Below are 17,743 nucleotides of genomic sequence, written 5' to 3'. Positions count from 1 at the left end.
GAGGCTGCAGTCAAGGTGACTAATGGAAGTAGTGATCTTTATATCAGCGTTTACAATTCATTTCACATGCTCTAACCATGTGATGACACTAGAGGGCACTATACAAAATAGTAGATCATTTACCAGATGCTTCCTCAGATCCAGGGTCAGTGAGGCAGTCCATGGCTGACAGAATAGAAGAGCAAAGATACTCTGAATGAGTTTTAAGTGTGTTAGACTGCCCCTCTACCAGCACCAGTGCGTCTTTCAGAACTGAGGAATCAGGAAAAAAATATTAGCAGCAGTATGAGAACAACTACAGACTAATAATGTGCAGCTTGATGTGAATTCAGAAATGAAGCATGCTAGGCAACAGCACGGCTCTCTAAGTTAAGCATGCATGGCTGCATTCTCCAAGCAGAGCGTTTCCTGTTTCTGTCCGATGTAAATGAGTATTGGGTTACGCAGCACAACGGCTAAAACTGAGAAGCGGTAAATACTTGTAGAAGTATACCAAATGCAACAAAGAGGGCATTATATTGATTTGGAAGATAAAAAATATCTAATGTTTCATGTAATATGTAAAATTTTATTTCACCACTTCACAGCTCCAGAGCCACTGCAGATGGTTTAGTAACAGAATGCAGCTTCTCCCTTCCATTCAAAGTAGTCGTGCCAATTCAATATTCAGTACAGCAGCGGAATAGTATAGAGATTTTTTAAATGATATTTTCTTTTTGCATTATAGTTTGATAAAGGTAGTACGACTCGCAAGGAGAGGCTGAATTCATACAATGCAAAAGCATCTCTCCGGTCTGCAGAACATCTGCTGTTAGGGGCTTATGAGCTTGAACTTCTTCCTGAAAACTCTGAAAAATATTATGCAGTAGTTGTGTGCTTTTTGAATGAACTTCTTTTGTAAAACAGTTTTTAATTTCTACCACTACCATTCAGAAATGTTAGGGTCGGTAAGATTTTTATCTAAAGGGGAGGTCTAATGCTATTTAAAACATTCTGACTTATTTACACTGTTAAAAAAGTTGGATTCTCATGATAAACATGGCCAAAGAAGAGTGCACGCACACATTAACCAGAGCGAGAGCAAGAGAAGCCCATCAATGTGCTTCGTTCGGGTTACGCAAGTCATTAGCCGCACTGCACAGGACTTGCTTGAGAAGTTTTCATTCTGGTTTTATTCATGTCGATGTCACCGCTTTTAGATGATCCCTATGCAAAAGCTGTGCATCTTCGTGACTCTCCAGCTCTACTGTTTTCTGAGAGAAGCGCAAAGCTGTATCTGTCTTTTATAAATCTGATAGAACTAAAGTTCAGAGATATGAAGGATGCAATACTACTCAATAGGTACTCAAGATTAACATTAGATTGGTAGAAACTGTGTGTTATGTCCCCTTTAAATGTGTTTGGAAAAAAAAAACTCTTATGTTCACCAAAGCTGCATTATTTAACAAAAAATACAGCAAACAGTAATATTGTGAAATATTATTACAATTTAAATTAATTGTTTTCTATCTGAATAGCAAAGCTGAATTTTCAGCATCATTACTCCAGTCTTCAGTGTCACATGATCCTTCAGAAATCATTCTAATATGCTGATTTTGTGCTAAATAAATGTTTCTTTTATTATCAATTTTAAAAACAGCTTTGCTGCGGAAACTGAATTTGTTGTGGAAACTGGGATATATCTTTTCCAGGATACATTAGTGAACTGAAAGTCCAGAAGAACATTTATTCAAAATAATAATAAGTAGCATTATATATGCCTTTTCCGTCACTTTTAATACATTAACGCATCCTTGATGAACAAACATCTTACTTTCTTTCAATAAAAACATATAATATTAGTAATAATCTTACTGACTTCAAACTTTGAATGGTAGAGTAGTTTACAAACCTTATAGTCAGCCAAGGAGGCTTTGACGCTCTCCAAAGCAACCATGGGAGGAGAAAGAACCTCTACTTTCTCTACCACCTTGTGCAGCCACTGAATCAGCTTTTCTAGGTTCGAGCAAAATGCCTGTTGAGAAAGAATGTAATAGTTCTCATAAATTTTCACCCATATCAGGACTTCACAATCACAACAGAAACATCTAGTCACCTGAATGTGCTGCATTAGTGACTCCTTGGTCTCATTTTCATTCTGGTCTGTTTGTATTGTCCTCTGAAGCTCTGACATTGACAATCTGCTCAGCTGATCTATAACAGCTTCCACCTCCCTCAGGTTCCTCTTACTTTTTTTTTTTGTTTAATTATTTGGATTCTGGAACCAGTCTCCTTTGCATTCTCTAAATTAACCTCAGAAACACATTCCCCTTCTGCTTCAACATCTTCATCACCCCTTTCTTCCATGAATGGTTCCCGCTTTCCCACTTGAGCCGTTGGTGATCTGACTGAGGTGATCTCGCTCTCTAGGGATTCCCAGCTGGTGATGACTGTTTGGCTTATCTGGTTACTTATGTCCCTAAGCTGCTGTGAAAGCACCTGAAGTTCTTGTAGACGTTCTGGTAGGCGAAGGTACTCTTCGTACAACTCGTCCTGCAAATTAGGATGAGGAAGGATTTGTGTTGAACGAATGAATGTGTGGACAGGTCTGAATGTAGAGAAGATGCCAAATTTACGATAATGGCCCCTTGGCTTCCCATCGCAGTCCAGACTCTCAACTGACAAGCCAGCTTGGTCTAGTGAAGAGTACAGGCTACTGGACATGATGCCAGCTAAGGACTTAGAATGTGATTTGTTTAGAGCACAAAACTCAGTTGACCTTTGAGCTGCTCCTGGGCTATACCATTCCTGTCGACTCCCTGTATAGGACAGGTTTAAACTGGACAGAGTGGAAGAACGGTCCAACTCAATGCTTGAGTCTTGCAACAATGGATCAGCTCGCAAGAGAAGATCAACATCTGATGAACCCCATGTACCAGCCATGTTGGGTCTCAGAGGGTACGTGTAGTCCAGGAGCTCCTGGTACTCCTTTTCAGGATCCCAGTTGGAGGATTTGCGGTTTGGAGAGGGTGGCATAGAGTTGGGGATGGCACAGGACCAGTAGTTGGCCTGATAAGGCGACATGTGTTTAAACCCATCTCGATGTTTCTTACTGTAAGAGTGAGAAGAGCCTGTGTTAAGAAGAGAATCTCTTCCTCTGTCCATCATCTCACCTGGTCTTGTTTTTATCCTTCCAGTGAAATGAGACATATGATTGGACAAGTAAGAAGTGCTTCTAGGAGTGGATTGCACTGGGGGTGCTGTGAGGCTCAAAGAAGCTAAAAGAGGACTGGACAGTCTGCATTTGGCAGAGTTAAAAATAGGATCCTCATCACATGACCACAGTCTGAGGTCTGATATGCTCATGGAGGTATCCTGGTCTTCTCTGGATAATGGCAGGGAGGATTTATTATGTGCAGAATCTTCTGGGATACTCCTGAATGACTGTTTAGACAGACTTTTGTCCTTTTCTTTAGGGGAATCAACTTTGTAACTGATCTGTGGAAAAATAGACATAAAAAGGTAATAGGAAATCATGGTTTGCAGACTAAAACATGACCAGGGAGCCATTGGCTCCTATAATTAAGCATAGTAGTCTATGCTTAATTGCTGGTACATTATACTAGGGCTGAAATGATTCCTCAGGTAACTCCAGTAACTCGATTACAAAAAATGATCGAGGCAAATTCCTCTGCCTCGAAGCCTCTTTTAATTTATTTTAAATCTCACGTCAGGTTCTTTTTGCAATGATTTTTTTAAATGTGACAACGCGTTTACGTCACCCACAAAGCGGAAGAAGACACAAGCGCTCTGTCCGAAGTCGCATACTGCAAGGAGTCAGCAGTGTTTTGATTTGAGGGCGCGGGCAAACTTAAAGAGAACGTTGTGGCGTGTGTCCATTGCAAGATAGAGCTGGCATACCACAACTAGGTCCCTATGATTTCCGCGATGCAGAAAACGCGGATGGAATCGCGGAATCCAGTCATAAAAACGGAATTTACAGTTAAACGCGGAATGGCATGGAAATTTGCCAAATTTTGAATGAATTAATCAAAAATAGGTCATTGCACTTCCATCAAATCACGATATGGACTAATATCTGTAAATATTAAGCCGGAACAGTCTATTTAAATATAAGTCCTGCATGTTCTGCGTGCCTCTGTTAATGAATGGAGCAGAAGGGCGTCTTCCTTTATTAACACACACTGAAGTGCGCGTGACGCTCGCGGTAATTTCAGCATCTGCTGTCTCACTAAATTCGGACGTGGACACATTAACAACATCTCCAGAACTGCTCTGACAGTCACTTCATGAGCATTTGACCGTTTAAGTAAAACTAGCATCACATCACATACACAGAACTGTAAAGGTACGTCAACCCGTCCAAATAAAAGTCCGGTGTCCTTACATTTTATTCTACCCATCAGATTTTCAATATCGCGTCAATATAATTAAGCAAAAACACATTTTATCCGATTACTCGATTAATCGATAGAAGTTTTGGTAGAATACTCGATTACTAAAATATTCGATAGCTACAGCCCTACATTATACCATTTAAAAAGTTTGTTTTTTAATATAAATTTGGTTTATACATTTTTTTGTTTTTGTGCTCACGAAGGCTGCTTTTGATTAAATATACAGTTAAAACCATAACATTGTGAAATATTATTATAATTTAAAATAACTCTGGCAAAGATTAATCTCCAGTCTTCCGTGTCACATGGTCCTTCAAAGATCATTCTAAAATGATGTTTTTGTGCTCAAAACCACTTCAGATGCAAAATTCAGTACAAATTTGGAAATTCAGTAAAAAAATCCTAAGCAGCTCACTGAGACTTGTTTAGTTAGATTCTTACACTGTCTGAGTCTTCATGTGTAGATGAGTTCTTCAGGATGGGCTCCTGCCATTGAGTGGAGGTCAGTGGTTTTCTCATGATATAGAGGCTTTTCTCTGTCATATAACTGGAAATAGGTGCCATTGTGACCGTCTTTTTGCAGTCACTCCTCTCTTTGTCTGAGTCCTTGGCGTGCTGGACATTTGCAGGCCTTGTCCTCCCAACTTCCTGGTGACTGAGGTTTCTAGTGTGACCGCTGCGAATTAACTCTGGGATCCTGGTCTTCCACTTCCCATAGCTCTTGTTCTCCATTTGCAAGGAAGTGTCTGATAAGGCCTTGTCAACTCCGAGAGCCATAGCAACACATCCAGATTCTGTGGTTCCTCATCTGTCCAGAGCAACAGCTAAAGGTCATAACCACACTGTGTATTAAACACTGCAAAGCAAAGGCTTGAATCACCACACAAGGCTCTGTGATAAGTGCACTGCAAAAAGAGATGTGTCAAAAAACAACACATGTGACTGTGTAGATAGCATTTTGACACATGTTGTGTAGATTTTAGCACACAATGTGTACTTTTTTTTTTCTCCCGCTCTGGATAATTTGACACCATACATGTGTTATTTACTGGTGGGAAAACATTTGTGTTGGCAGAGGAAATAAATACACATATTTTATCTGGTAGATATGAAACGTTGTACAATTAATAAAAATCATGACGAAAAACAAATATATTCTTACCAATTTTATATCGAATTTATGAGATTAACGGCTGTTTCTGTGTCGCCCAATCACATCATGCGCCACTGTCTTTTTGAAACGCTGTTTCCGTCCGCCCTTTTTACTCAGTCACTATGCGTGGGAATAACGATGCAGTCAGACATAGAGACCGATGTAAGGATTTTAATGGCACTTGAGTGGGTCTATGAAGTTAGACCTGATAAAGTAATAATATGTACTGATTCAATGGCTGTTCTTAACAGTCTACAATCCTTCGAAACAAATAGAACTGACATTTTAATAGAAATCATGATCAGGTTGTACAGTTTAAAACAAATGAGAATTATAATTCGATTTATGTGGGTACCAGCACACGTGGAAATTCAAGGGAATGAGGAAGCAGACAAAGTAGCAAAAAAATCATTAAAAATGGAAGAACCAAATATAAACATATCACTCAGTAGATCAGAAGGTAAACAGTTAATTTTAGAAGCGTGCAATAAAAAATGGCAGACAGATTGGGATACATGTCATAAGGGGCGGTATTTTTATAGGATTCAAAAAACGGTAAAGAAAAGCAAAATAAGTCTCAATTTAAGTAGAAGAGAACAAATTATTTTTACACATTTACGAACAGGACATTCTAATTTAAATTACACTTTACACATTATAGGGAAGCACAACACAGGTTTATGTGAGGTTTGTTGGGTAGATGAGACGGTAGAACATGTTTTTAAGGAATGTAAAGCATATGAAGAAGAAAGGAGGATTCTTAAGGAAGATCTTCAAGCAGTAGGTTGCCGGGAATTCAATATAACTAATATATTAAATGATAGTTCAAATTCAAGGAAACAGATAAATGTAGTCATAAAATTCATCAAGAAGTGTGGGTTATATTATAGGATATAGAAATTAGTTCATTCTTTTCACACTCCATCACAGTAGGTGGCGGTGTGCACCTTTGAAGCTACCGCGTGCCTGTTAACGTTAGATCACACACATCACGTGGACTATGAATCGGCGCAGCGCTTAACACTGACTCCATGTTGCTGTGAGCACATTATTCTGACCCGCGATGCCGTTAAATGTTAGCAGATATTTCAATCGTTGCTGCGTCAGCGTCGCCGCCATTTTACATTAACGTTAGCTACTAATGCATTCACGAGAGGGAACAAGCAATGGCTGCTTCTGGACTAGAGGGTGACACATTTTCGGTATTCCCGCGGGGCGCGGGAGTCAATTTCACTGTTGGTAACGTGGTGAACTGGCTAGTTAACGCTATCCCCCAGACAGCGACGGACAACGTCTTTTTCTCATGCTTTTTCTTTCTCTCTTTTTCGCCGGGTGGCGAGCGAGCACAGCGAGTTTCTGAACTTTTCACAACTAGAGCTGAAACAACTAATCGATTATTAAAATAGTTGTGAACTAATTTAGTCATCGATTAGTTGCTAAATAACTTATTTGCCGTAAGCGGCTCATTTAGTGCATATTTTAAATCTGCGGTGACCAAAGTGTGGCAGTAATGAGCCACCGGAGGGTTTACTCAGCCAGTACAGCAGGAGAAGTAGCGAATAGCCAATAGTTGGCCTTGTCTTATGTCACGTGCTTCCCGCACAGCGTCTCTGCAGCATTTCAGCGAGACATAAGTGTATTGATATTTATACACACACAGCACACTATACATAAAGAGTAAATATAATTTCCCACCTTTTCTCTTTTTCCCCAGGACCTTGCTCTTGAATCTGAAACTGTCAAAGTTCTGGCTACTCTGTTTAAACATGAAAAAGAGTGCTCAAGAAAAATTTACACTGTTAACAGTGCTGAACATCTCATTAATACAGCCATGTCAAAGCAACCAGGTTTTGCTTTTAACAGAGTTCAAAAACACAATAGTGATTTCAAAGAGTTTGTTGATGTTGACAGAAACGTAGAAATCCAGAACTTTGACAGATTTCAAATATTCATAACAAGCTTAGAAGCACCACAGCACCAAACAAATGCTGGAGAGGCCTGTCAAATACAGGTATTTTGTTTTGAAACTGTAAATGCATTGTTGTGTGTTGTTTAGGGCTCTGTTAGGACTGGGAAGTAGGATTTGAAATTCATGTCACTGTATTGTTCCATGTACCAAGTAACGTTAACCTTAAATTAATGCAACTCCAATGCAATAAGTAACATACCATGTTGGCCCTCTGTCAACATGTTTGTCTTTCAACATATTATTAGTTTCTTTACATTTCAATTGAATTAAAGGGGCACAAAACAAAAATATCTGGGTTCTACTGAACATAATAGTATTTTTAAGGTAAAAGTCACCTCCATTTCCCTCTGCTTTCATAAATATAGCATGTTCCAGTGCCAGATGAACCGGGAGGCCTGCAGTCTTTACTTCAGAGCAAAAAACCAGAGATACTTGAGGAACACAAAAGAACAGGAACACTTACAATTGAGTCCAGGAGACATCTTGTCAAAGTATGCATAAGTCAGTTGGTGGAGAAGCATGGATTGTAAGTATATAAACTCAGCACTGTGTAAACTAGCCTATATAAACTCGACACTGAAGCTAAAATGGCAACATTTCTGGCCTGATTGGAATTAAGTATCTGTGGATTTTTCTCTTCTCTGTCCCCCTACAGTTACCCACCAAGTGCTGAAGAGCTCGCCCTTGCAAAGGGTATAATCACAACTTTCCCATCCTTGAGGGTTCATATTGACGGCAATGGAGATGGATTTGTAAGTAAAAGGCCAAAACAACAGCCAAATTTGTGTTTAAAACTCTGAAAGTAAATGTTTTGCAGGTGTCTTTTGTCATCCCTTGACAGTTGTCATGTAGCATATAATGTGTCTTGATAAAAAATTTACTTTATGTCATTAGACTGTTTATGTAGGTGCTCAATTTTGTTCTCATGTCTTCAGGAGCATTTTTATGATCCATCGTCTCATTCTGGCTTCTTGGAGATGAGGCTGCGTAACATTCGGCGAAAGCTTGAAGCAGGTCAGCGGCGTTACACAAAACGCAACAAAGGGTGTGCCACAGGTAGGGATGCAACTAACGATTATTTTCATAGTCGATTAATCTTCCCATTATTTTCTCGATTAATTGACTAGTTTGATCAATAAAATGGTGAAAAAATGTATATCATTGTTTGCCAATGCCCAAGATTTTGTCCTCAAATGCCTTGTTTTGTCCACACACCAAATATTTAGTTCATTGTCATAGAGGAGTAAATCGAGTAAATCTGAAAATATTCAAGTTTAGAAGCTACAATAAGAAGTTTTATGTATTTTACTAAAAAAAATACACAACCAATTAATCGATTATCAACAAAGTTGGCAATTAATTTACTGTTAAGGTCAACAACAATTGATTAATTGTTGCAGCCCTAGACACAGCAGCAAGATCGGAGCAGGACCAGGGTGTCACACACCTGGACTCATTTTGTGTGTTTTTGCCCCTGTGACCCAGTTTCTGTCTTCCGTGTGTGGTTTGATTAGTTCCCAGGTGTGTCTAGTCATTTCCGCATGTGTTCCATGTCCCTGTTAATTTAGTCATGCCATCCACCTGTGTTTCCCCATTATCCCTTGTATAAAAGCCTTGTCCTTTCAGTTCTGTTTGGTCGGGTCTACTTGTTACTTGTCAACTTGTTACCTGTTACTTGCCACTTGCCACCTGTTATTTGCTACTTACCTTGCCTATGTTTGATTTAATAAATCCTTGTTTCGTTTATCCCTCGGCTCCGTGTTCCTTCCAGCAGCGTAAGCCGTGACAGAAGACCCGACCTGAAAAGTTAAAAACTGCGTGTTTTCTCTCCGTTTTGTTTTCCGTTTTTTCACAGTCTTTTTCTTTCCGTAGTGTGTCATGGATCCCCTCTATCGCCCCGAATACCTCCTCCTCCTGCTGGACCATACTAGACGGTTTCTCGTGCTAGCTAATGCCACCAGCTACCCGGACCACGCGCTGTCGCGTTGTCGCCCGAAGATGGTCCTCGGGAGGATTTCGCCGCATTCATAGAGTGGAATCTGGTGAGAAATGGGTCACCTCTCACGGTCGGCCCAATGGAGGATCTCGCCAGGTCCACTCTGGACCCAGAGCCCAGCCTACAATCTCCCCACGGTACGAGGCATAAGCCCAAGCTCACCGATGACGGAGAGCCAGAGAGCAACCCGTCAGACGAGGTGCGAGAGCCGGCGACACTGCCCACCACGAGGGAGCAAAATGTGGAGCGCCAAATGGGTCAAAATGAGGGGGTTTCCAATTCACCTATACCAGATCCTCTGTTAAGCCCAGGAAGGGCTCCTGATCTTCCGTTAAGCCCAGGACGGGCTCCTGATCCTCCTGTAAGCCCAGGACGGGCTCCTGAACCCCCGTTAAGCCCAGGAAGGGCTCCTGATCTTCCGTTAAGCCCAGGACGGGCTCCTGATCCTCCTGTAAGCCCAGGTCGGGCTCCTGATCCTCTGTTAAGCCCAGGAAGGGCTCCTGATTCCCCGTTAAGCCCAGGACGGGCTCCTGTTCCCCCGTTAAGCCCAGGACGGGCTCCTGATCCTCCTTTAAGCCCAGGACGGGCTCCTGATCCTCCGTTAAGCCCAGGACGGGCTCCTGATCCTCCGTTAAGCCCAGGACGGGCTCCTGATCTTCCGTTAAGCCCAGGAAGGGCTCCTGATCTTCCGTTAAGCCCAGGACGGGCTCCTGATCCTCCTTTAAGCCCAGGACGGGCTCCTGAACCCCCGTTAAGCCCAGGACGGGCTCCTGAACCCCCGTTAAGCCCAGGAAGGGCTCCTGATCCTCCTTTAAGCCCAGGACGGGCTCCTGATCCCCCGTTAAGCCGAGGACGGGCTCCTGAACCCCCGTTAAGCCCAGGACGGGCTCCTGAACCCCCGTTAAGCCCAGGACGGGCTCCTGATCCTCCGTTAAGCCCAGGAAGGGCTCCAGCCCCAGAGCTTACTCCAATGCCTGCTCCTCCAAAATTCCCACCCTCCCACCCACTCCTGCCTCCTCCTCCGCTGTCGTCTGGCTGCCCCTCTGCTCGCCCTCAGCCTACCATCATTGTGGTGCGAGCTCAGCGGGACCACCATCCTCCAGCGACGCCTTGGTCGGCGTCTCCCTCACCTCCGCCTCCAGCCTCTGAGCCCTGGACTCCGCCTCGGCCCGTTGACCCGTCGGCTCCACCATGGCTCCTAGCTCCTTCCTCTCCGCCGTGGCCCGGCAGTCCGCAGGCTCTGCCTGGCTCCCTCGTCCCTCCGGCTCCGCCTTGGTCTGGCGTCGTCCATCCTATGCCTCGGGACTCCACTCCTCCGGCTTCGCCTCATCCCTCCGTCCCTCCGGTTCCGTCAGGCTCCTTCATCCCCTCGGCTACACCTCAGTCCTCGGTCACTCTGGCCTCACCGCGGCCTTCCGGATCCACATCGCCGCGTCAGTCACCAGAGCCATCAGTTCTGCCTAGGACCTCCGGCTCCTCCCCGTCACCCTGGCTCTTCGGCTCTCCGTCTCCACCTCGGGCTCCTCCTCCACTTGCTCCGTTGCCGTGGGTCGAGTCCCTGGAGTCGGTGACCATTCCTCCTCCATGGCTCCTTCCACCGTCGGCCCCACCTTGGGCCGTTATGGCTGTGGCCTGGGTCCTGCTGGGTACCTCCTGCTTCAGATCCTTCCTGTCTCCTCCCTGGCTCCTCCCTCCGTCATCTCCTCCCTGGCTCCTTCCTCTGTGGTCCCTGTCTGCTGGCCCCCTCCTGGGAGGCTGTCCTCCACCGGAACCTCCTCCCAAGTTCCCACCCACGCCTCCCTTTGTTGTTTCTACGGTGCGAGGACGCACCTACCGGGAGGGGGGAGTACTGTCACACACCTGGACTCATTTTGTCTGTTTTTGCCCCTGTGACCCAGTTTCTGTCTTCCGTGTGTGGTTTGATTAGTTCCCAGGTGTGTCTAGTCATTTCCGCATGTGTTCCATGTCCCTGTTAATTTAGTCATGCCATCCACCTGTGTTTCCCCATTATCCCTTGTATAAAAGCCTTGTCCTTTCAGTTCTGTTTGGTCGGGTCTACTCGTCTACTTGTTACTTGTCAACTTGTCTAATTGTCCACTTGTTACCTGTTACTTGCCACTTGCCACTTGCCACCTGTTATTTGCTACTTACCTTGCCTATGTTTGATTTAATAAATCCTTGTTTCGTTTATCCCTCGGCTCCGTGTTCCTTCCAGCAGCGTAAGCCGTGACACAGGGGGAGAGCAGTGGGACCGGTGAGTGGATCACCCTGATGAAACGACTCAGGCCCTCTGCAGAGAACATTCCTTCAATCAAATCCGCAATGGAGAATACATACACCAGGCGCAGATCGTGGATATCAAAGGCAACTCCTACATTGACTGAAATCTTCAACGAATACCCACGCTTCTTGGATATGCCAAGTTTGGTAGGTTTCTCGTTGTAAAAGATCTGATACTCTTAGTAACACTGTTGACTTAGAATATATTCTGAAGAAGTCTCTTTTTTTCTCTTTTTTAAGATCGATATCGAGTTTGGCGAAATAACACATGGAAAGACAGACCAGTTCATCAGAAAATGGGAAGCAACCATCATTCCAAAGCTGAGAGCAGTGGCTGCCTTGGAAAAAGGTGGTGTTGCTTCACTTACGGAGGGGATGGATGACCAGACAGATGGTATGTGTGTATGTGGTGGTGTGTGTGTGTATGTGTGTAATGATATGGCATGCGATGTCTCAAAGGTATTAAAAAATATTGAGAAGGTCTTGAAAAAGTCTTGAAAAGGTATTAAAATTAACTTCAAGATTCCTGCATATACCCTGATGTAGGAACCTGCTTTATTTCCTACTTACCAATAATATTAATTAGTCCTTTATCAGTGTAATCCATGTTGGTAATACGCTGATTATGGATAAGCACCTCATACATAGCCTGGTTAAAACCAGACTCATTTACTTGTAAATATAGTCTGGGGACTCATGATTGGGGAAACATTTCCAACGGTAACATCATGATGGGGGTATACTTTAGGTTAACTTTGAAATTATTGGTTCAGCCAACCAATCACATTGATCAGGGATTCCGAACATTACTTCCTACTTTACCTACATTTTACAAACTTGACAATAAACCGCATCAACGGTCAGTATGTAGACCTACCTTTGCTGTACATAAATGTATACATTCTTCCGACTGCAATTTCTGATGCATTGCTACATCTGTACTACCAGAGCCTGTCTGGGGTCTGATGGGAACTTAGTGAATGATGGTGTTCCAGAATAGTTTCTCCCTGAAAGGAGATCTAGGTGGGTGTGGCTAGGCTACCTCATACAGCCCCAGTTCAACCCGGTTTAACTCAGTTTTTGAACCCCAGTTTAAAAACACATGATCTAATCCTTTTAATCCTACTTGGAAATATTTGTTGTAGCTTTAATCTGTTTTCATTTAATTTTCAGATGAAAAGTGCTACACTATGCTGGTTCTTCTGACACATCTTCTGCCACCAATACCCGGAAGTCGCTGCAGTGTGAAGTCAGCAATAACATTCCTGATTGATTTTGTACCGGTATGTTTCGTAATGATGTCTGTAAGAGCCAACGAAATACTAGGTATGGTGGCCCTGCAATTTATGACAATACATGCAGATAGACAAAACACACGCAACTTAAGAAAACATCATCAATTTGACAACATATGCACAGCATTTAGAAATTGCACTGCAAATTCATGCGTTGTCATAAATTGCAGGTAGTTTGCATCCGACGGCCGCCGTAACTAGGTAATTATTAAATAATTAATTAAAAAAAAAAAGTTAAAATATTTATGATTTTATTACAATTCATAAAATGTGTAAATACCGGTAGTACAAAATGTATAACACTGTTTTTATGACTTTTGAATTTGATATATATTCTACATACACATTTAAAGGGTAATCTTGTCTTACTTACAAGTGGTAACTTACAGAAGAATAATTACTCAAAAATGTTAACTAATGCAGTATAGCATGCACATTTAGACTTCTTTATGCTGCTTTTTCAACTCTTAAATTGCATCTTTTTCATCTTCTTTAAGCCTGGAACCAGTATTGCATCCCTCTGCGATAACTCCGAGATGGCATCAAGGACCCAGCCACAGCTGATCTGCATCGGCAGTCTGAAAAGCCCAACACGACAATACGTCATCACTGCAAGGAACGACCAGGTGACCATTCCTCTAAATGATGGCCTGACGTGAGCAGTTGACACAGCTGAGCTCTGTCTTCACCTTCTTCGAATACATCTATGATGTGACCATCTCAACCAAGAAAGCCAAGCTACTTGAAATCCTTTCAAAGCTTCAGGCTGCACATTAAATAACAACACAATGTATACGTGTCCAAAGTGCAGACAATTGATATCTACAGAAGTAAGGAGAGTAATTTGGCATCTCCGTGAAATTCATGCCTTATCAGATGGACAGGACATGACCATTATCTGCAGCCAAGATGGTTGCCCAAGACCGTATCATAACTTCAATTCATTCGCCAAACATCTTAATAGAGACCACCAGTCCACAACGACATTCATGGACATGACATTTCAACCTAATGACCACAGTTTATCAGATGCATATGAGACTGGGACATCTAGTACTGTGGAAACATCAGACTATGTTCCAGTTCAAACTGCCATTCCTAGTGAAACTGTTGCCTCTTTTGTGGCAAAGATATACCGTTCATCAAATACAACTATCTCTTGTACGCAAGAGGTGCTAGAGAGGACTGTTGATAATCTTAAACAGTCAACAACTACATTGTTGAATAATCTGCAGGTACCACTTTGCAGTAAGTCTGTCCAGTCATTAATGGGTGAGTTTGAAGCTGCTAAACTACTGTTTAAAGATGTACAAAATGAGTAAATACTTTGAAGAGAAATTTGATCTTGTGAAGCCGAAGGAAATCTTTATTGGTCATAGGACAGACACAGCAAGAAAACAGGGACAATTAAAACAAGTTTTGGCAGCAGACACGTGTCAATATGTGTCAGTAATTGAGACTATTAAATTTCTGTTCAGTAATGACCAGATGCAAAAAGTTTACCTTCAGAGTAAGAAGCAAACCGAAGGGAAAATGCACAATTATTGTGATGGGACTCATTTTACATCTCACCCATTGTTTGGAACATGTCCTCAAGCACTCCAAATACAGTTGTATTTTGATGACCTGGAAACAACTAACTTTTTAGGCTCCAAAACTAAAATCCATAAAATGGGTGCTGTTTATTTTAGTTTAAAAAATCTGCCACCGCAATATAGTTCTTCACTTTCAAATATTCACTTATGTCTTTTGTTTAATTCTATGGACAAAGAGGTATATGGATTTGGTAAAAAATTGGAACCACTGCTAGAGGAAGTTAGACTACTTGAAAGGTCGGGTGTTGCAGTAGACATGCAAGGACAAAGACATCAACTTTATGGAACAATCTGTGTTTTGACTGCTGACAATTTAGCTATCCATTCCCTGTGTGGTTATTTGGAAAGCTTTTCAGCCAACAACCTTTGTCACTTCTGCCTGATTGACAAAACGACTGCGCAGACTGTTTTCGACGAAGATAAAGTAGAAAAGCGCACCAGAGAAAACTATGAGCAGCATGTGCTATGTAATGATCCATCTGCAACTGGAGTTAAAGAGGACTCATGTTTAAACAAGCTGCACTATTTCCATGTCACTGAGAACACAAGCGTTGACATTATGCATGATATCCTTGAGGGTGTAGCGCCTTTGGAAATCAGACTGTTACGCCACTTCATTTATGAAGAAAGGCTATTTTCTCTAGAACTGTTAAATCATAGAATTGTGTATCAGCAAGAAAAAGTGTCATATTAAAATCAAAAGTAAACTAAACTCTTTAACCAAGTGGTTAAAGGTAAAGTCCACCCCAAAATTAGAATTTTGTCAACGATAGATTGTGTATCAGCCAGGACTATTAATCTGTCATACAGTAGCTTCACATCTCTGTCGACATCACTTTCACTTTGCTTAGCTGAACACCCTGCATGAATTGATCTTAAATTGTACTTACGTACCAGTTTTGGCTAAGGAATATCCTTCGGCAGCTCCACGAACTACGTTCTTATAATTTAGAGATATTATACGAAAAATAAAACTGTTGTTGTGGAATCCAAGCGGTGGAGGAAACGGTTCATAACACAGAGGCGGGTCCAGCAGCGCACGACTGTCGCTTCCAGCCAATAGCGACATTAAAAGTGCACGAGCCAACATTCAGTTACACCAGCTCAAGTTTCATCTTAATACGTATGCGCATGATAATGTGGCGTAAATTGCCAGGTTTTTTTTTTTTTTTTTTTGGTGGGAAACACTGGCTGAGACCATAGAATGTTCATTTAAAAAAATGTAATGGTCATTATTCAGTCATGTAACTGCTGCTGAAATAGCGTCTTAATTGTCACTGTAACTGGACTTGTGATTATAGAATGGGGATTAAAAATAATTTTATAGAAATTGCTATGAGTGATTTCAGTTTTACGTTTCGCATAAAAAAAACTTGCATTTAGGCTATATTAAAGTTTATATAAAGTAAAAAAAAATAATCAGTACACGTTTATTGTACAAAAATCTCCAGTGAGGAAAAAAGCGACTTGCTCCATAGGCGCCCCTGGGGGACTTTGTGTCCACACATGAAACTGTTATTATTAGTTAGCTACCAGAAGTACCAGCACGTAAATCAGAGACACAAAGCTTTTGATTTATGCAGACACAGACACAGTTAAAAGACAGTGGAAAAAATACAAGGCGAAAATACAAATAAAACACACTAATCAAATGCTAATTAACAGCTTTTAGAGTTCATATAAACACTTTAACTTCTGATTTGTTTCAAAGCAACAGATTACGTAAAATCATTTCTAATGCGATACAAAAGGCTAAAAATAGAATAAATTAAACTCATTCATACTTAAATTGTCGTTTTAAAATAGTTCCCTGTCAAGGGAACTTCGAACTGCGTCCTCTAGGGGTCGCTTTGGGGAACACCTCGTCGTGACCCGTGTCTGAAGCATACTTTGAAAAACGCCAACGTGTTGGCCGGCGACAGCCTCTGACATCACTACCTGCGCGACTATATATACGCGCCAGTAGGACCCGTCACTCATCTTCTTCGTCTTCATTGACTGTTTTGTTTGAAGCGTGCATCTGAGAAACGAGCCAAAATGGTAAGAGCGATCTAACATTGTTATCATGGCATCCACTAGCAAGGCGTTTAAACAGTGTGTGCATCCGTGTCAGCGTTATTTGACACCCGATGACACACACAGTCTTTGCGTCTCTTGTTTGGGCAAAGATCACGCGCGCGATGTCCTTGAGGGGGCAATCTGCGTGCACTGTGAGCATTTTCTGTGAAAAAGCTCCACTCTCGTTTGTCTCTCTTTTCGAGGAAAGAGGGACAGCCATCTGGTTCCCACGGCTCAGGACCCGCCGTTGCCGAGGCACGGAGGAGAATGAGCTCGTGGGGATCACAGGTGGATCTCGCTGAGGAGTGTAGAGAGGGACTTTTCCCTTCACACTCTTCGGCGGCAAACGAGAGTGAACTTCAGGAGGAAGATGCGTTGTCATTAACCCATTCTGATACTGAAGTTAGTGCTCTGCTGGGTTCTACCCAGAAAGAGCAGGAGATGTCTGAGAGTGGCGAAGAAGCTGAGACTGAGCCTTCTCAATCCTCCTGCCCTGTGTATGGGGAGGTGTTAGAGGTTATGGATTGCGCCACGGCAAAATCAGACTTGCCATGGAAGCGTGCCAGAAAAGTGACGTCGCGAGGTCGCCTCAACGAGCGTTATTTGTCTGACCATAGCCCTCCAGCCCAGGTCAGCCTTCCATTCTTGCCTGACTTACATGCAGAAGTTGAAAAGGAATGGAAGAGGCCATTTTCCTCTCGCATCCATCGGTTTCAGCATACGAGTTATGCTAATATCGAGTGCATGCACGAAAACGGCTATGAGAGGATGCCCCCTGTAGAAGAGACGCTGGCTAGCTACCTCTCTGTGGGGGAAACATCCTCTCTTAAATCTCCCTCTTTGCCATCTAAGCCCCTCCAGGATACATCCCGCTTAAATGGTAAATCATACGCAGCAGCAGGTCAGGCCTTGGCTTCGTTGCACACGATGGCAGTGCTTCAGGCTTACCAGGCTGACCTGCTGAAGGACCTGGATACAGGCGAGGGCCTTTCAGCTGACC

The 17,743-nt window shown here is 42.6% G+C and overlaps 1 pseudogene; it reads right to left on the bottom strand.

Moving 5' to 3' along the window:
- Nucleotides 1-115: 115 nt before the first annotated feature.
- Nucleotides 116-5,129, bottom strand: LOC132110322 (centrosomal protein of 68 kDa-like; annotated as a pseudogene).
- Between the last annotated feature and the right edge of the window lie 12,614 nt (nucleotides 5,130-17,743).

Source organism: Carassius carassius, chromosome 30, assembly GCF_963082965.1.
Source record: "Carassius carassius chromosome 30, fCarCar2.1, whole genome shotgun sequence".
Taxonomy (NCBI): domain Eukaryota; kingdom Metazoa; phylum Chordata; class Actinopteri; order Cypriniformes; family Cyprinidae; genus Carassius; species Carassius carassius.
Note: the sequence above shows the minus strand (reverse complement) of the source record. Positions and strands in the feature narration are given on the sequence as shown.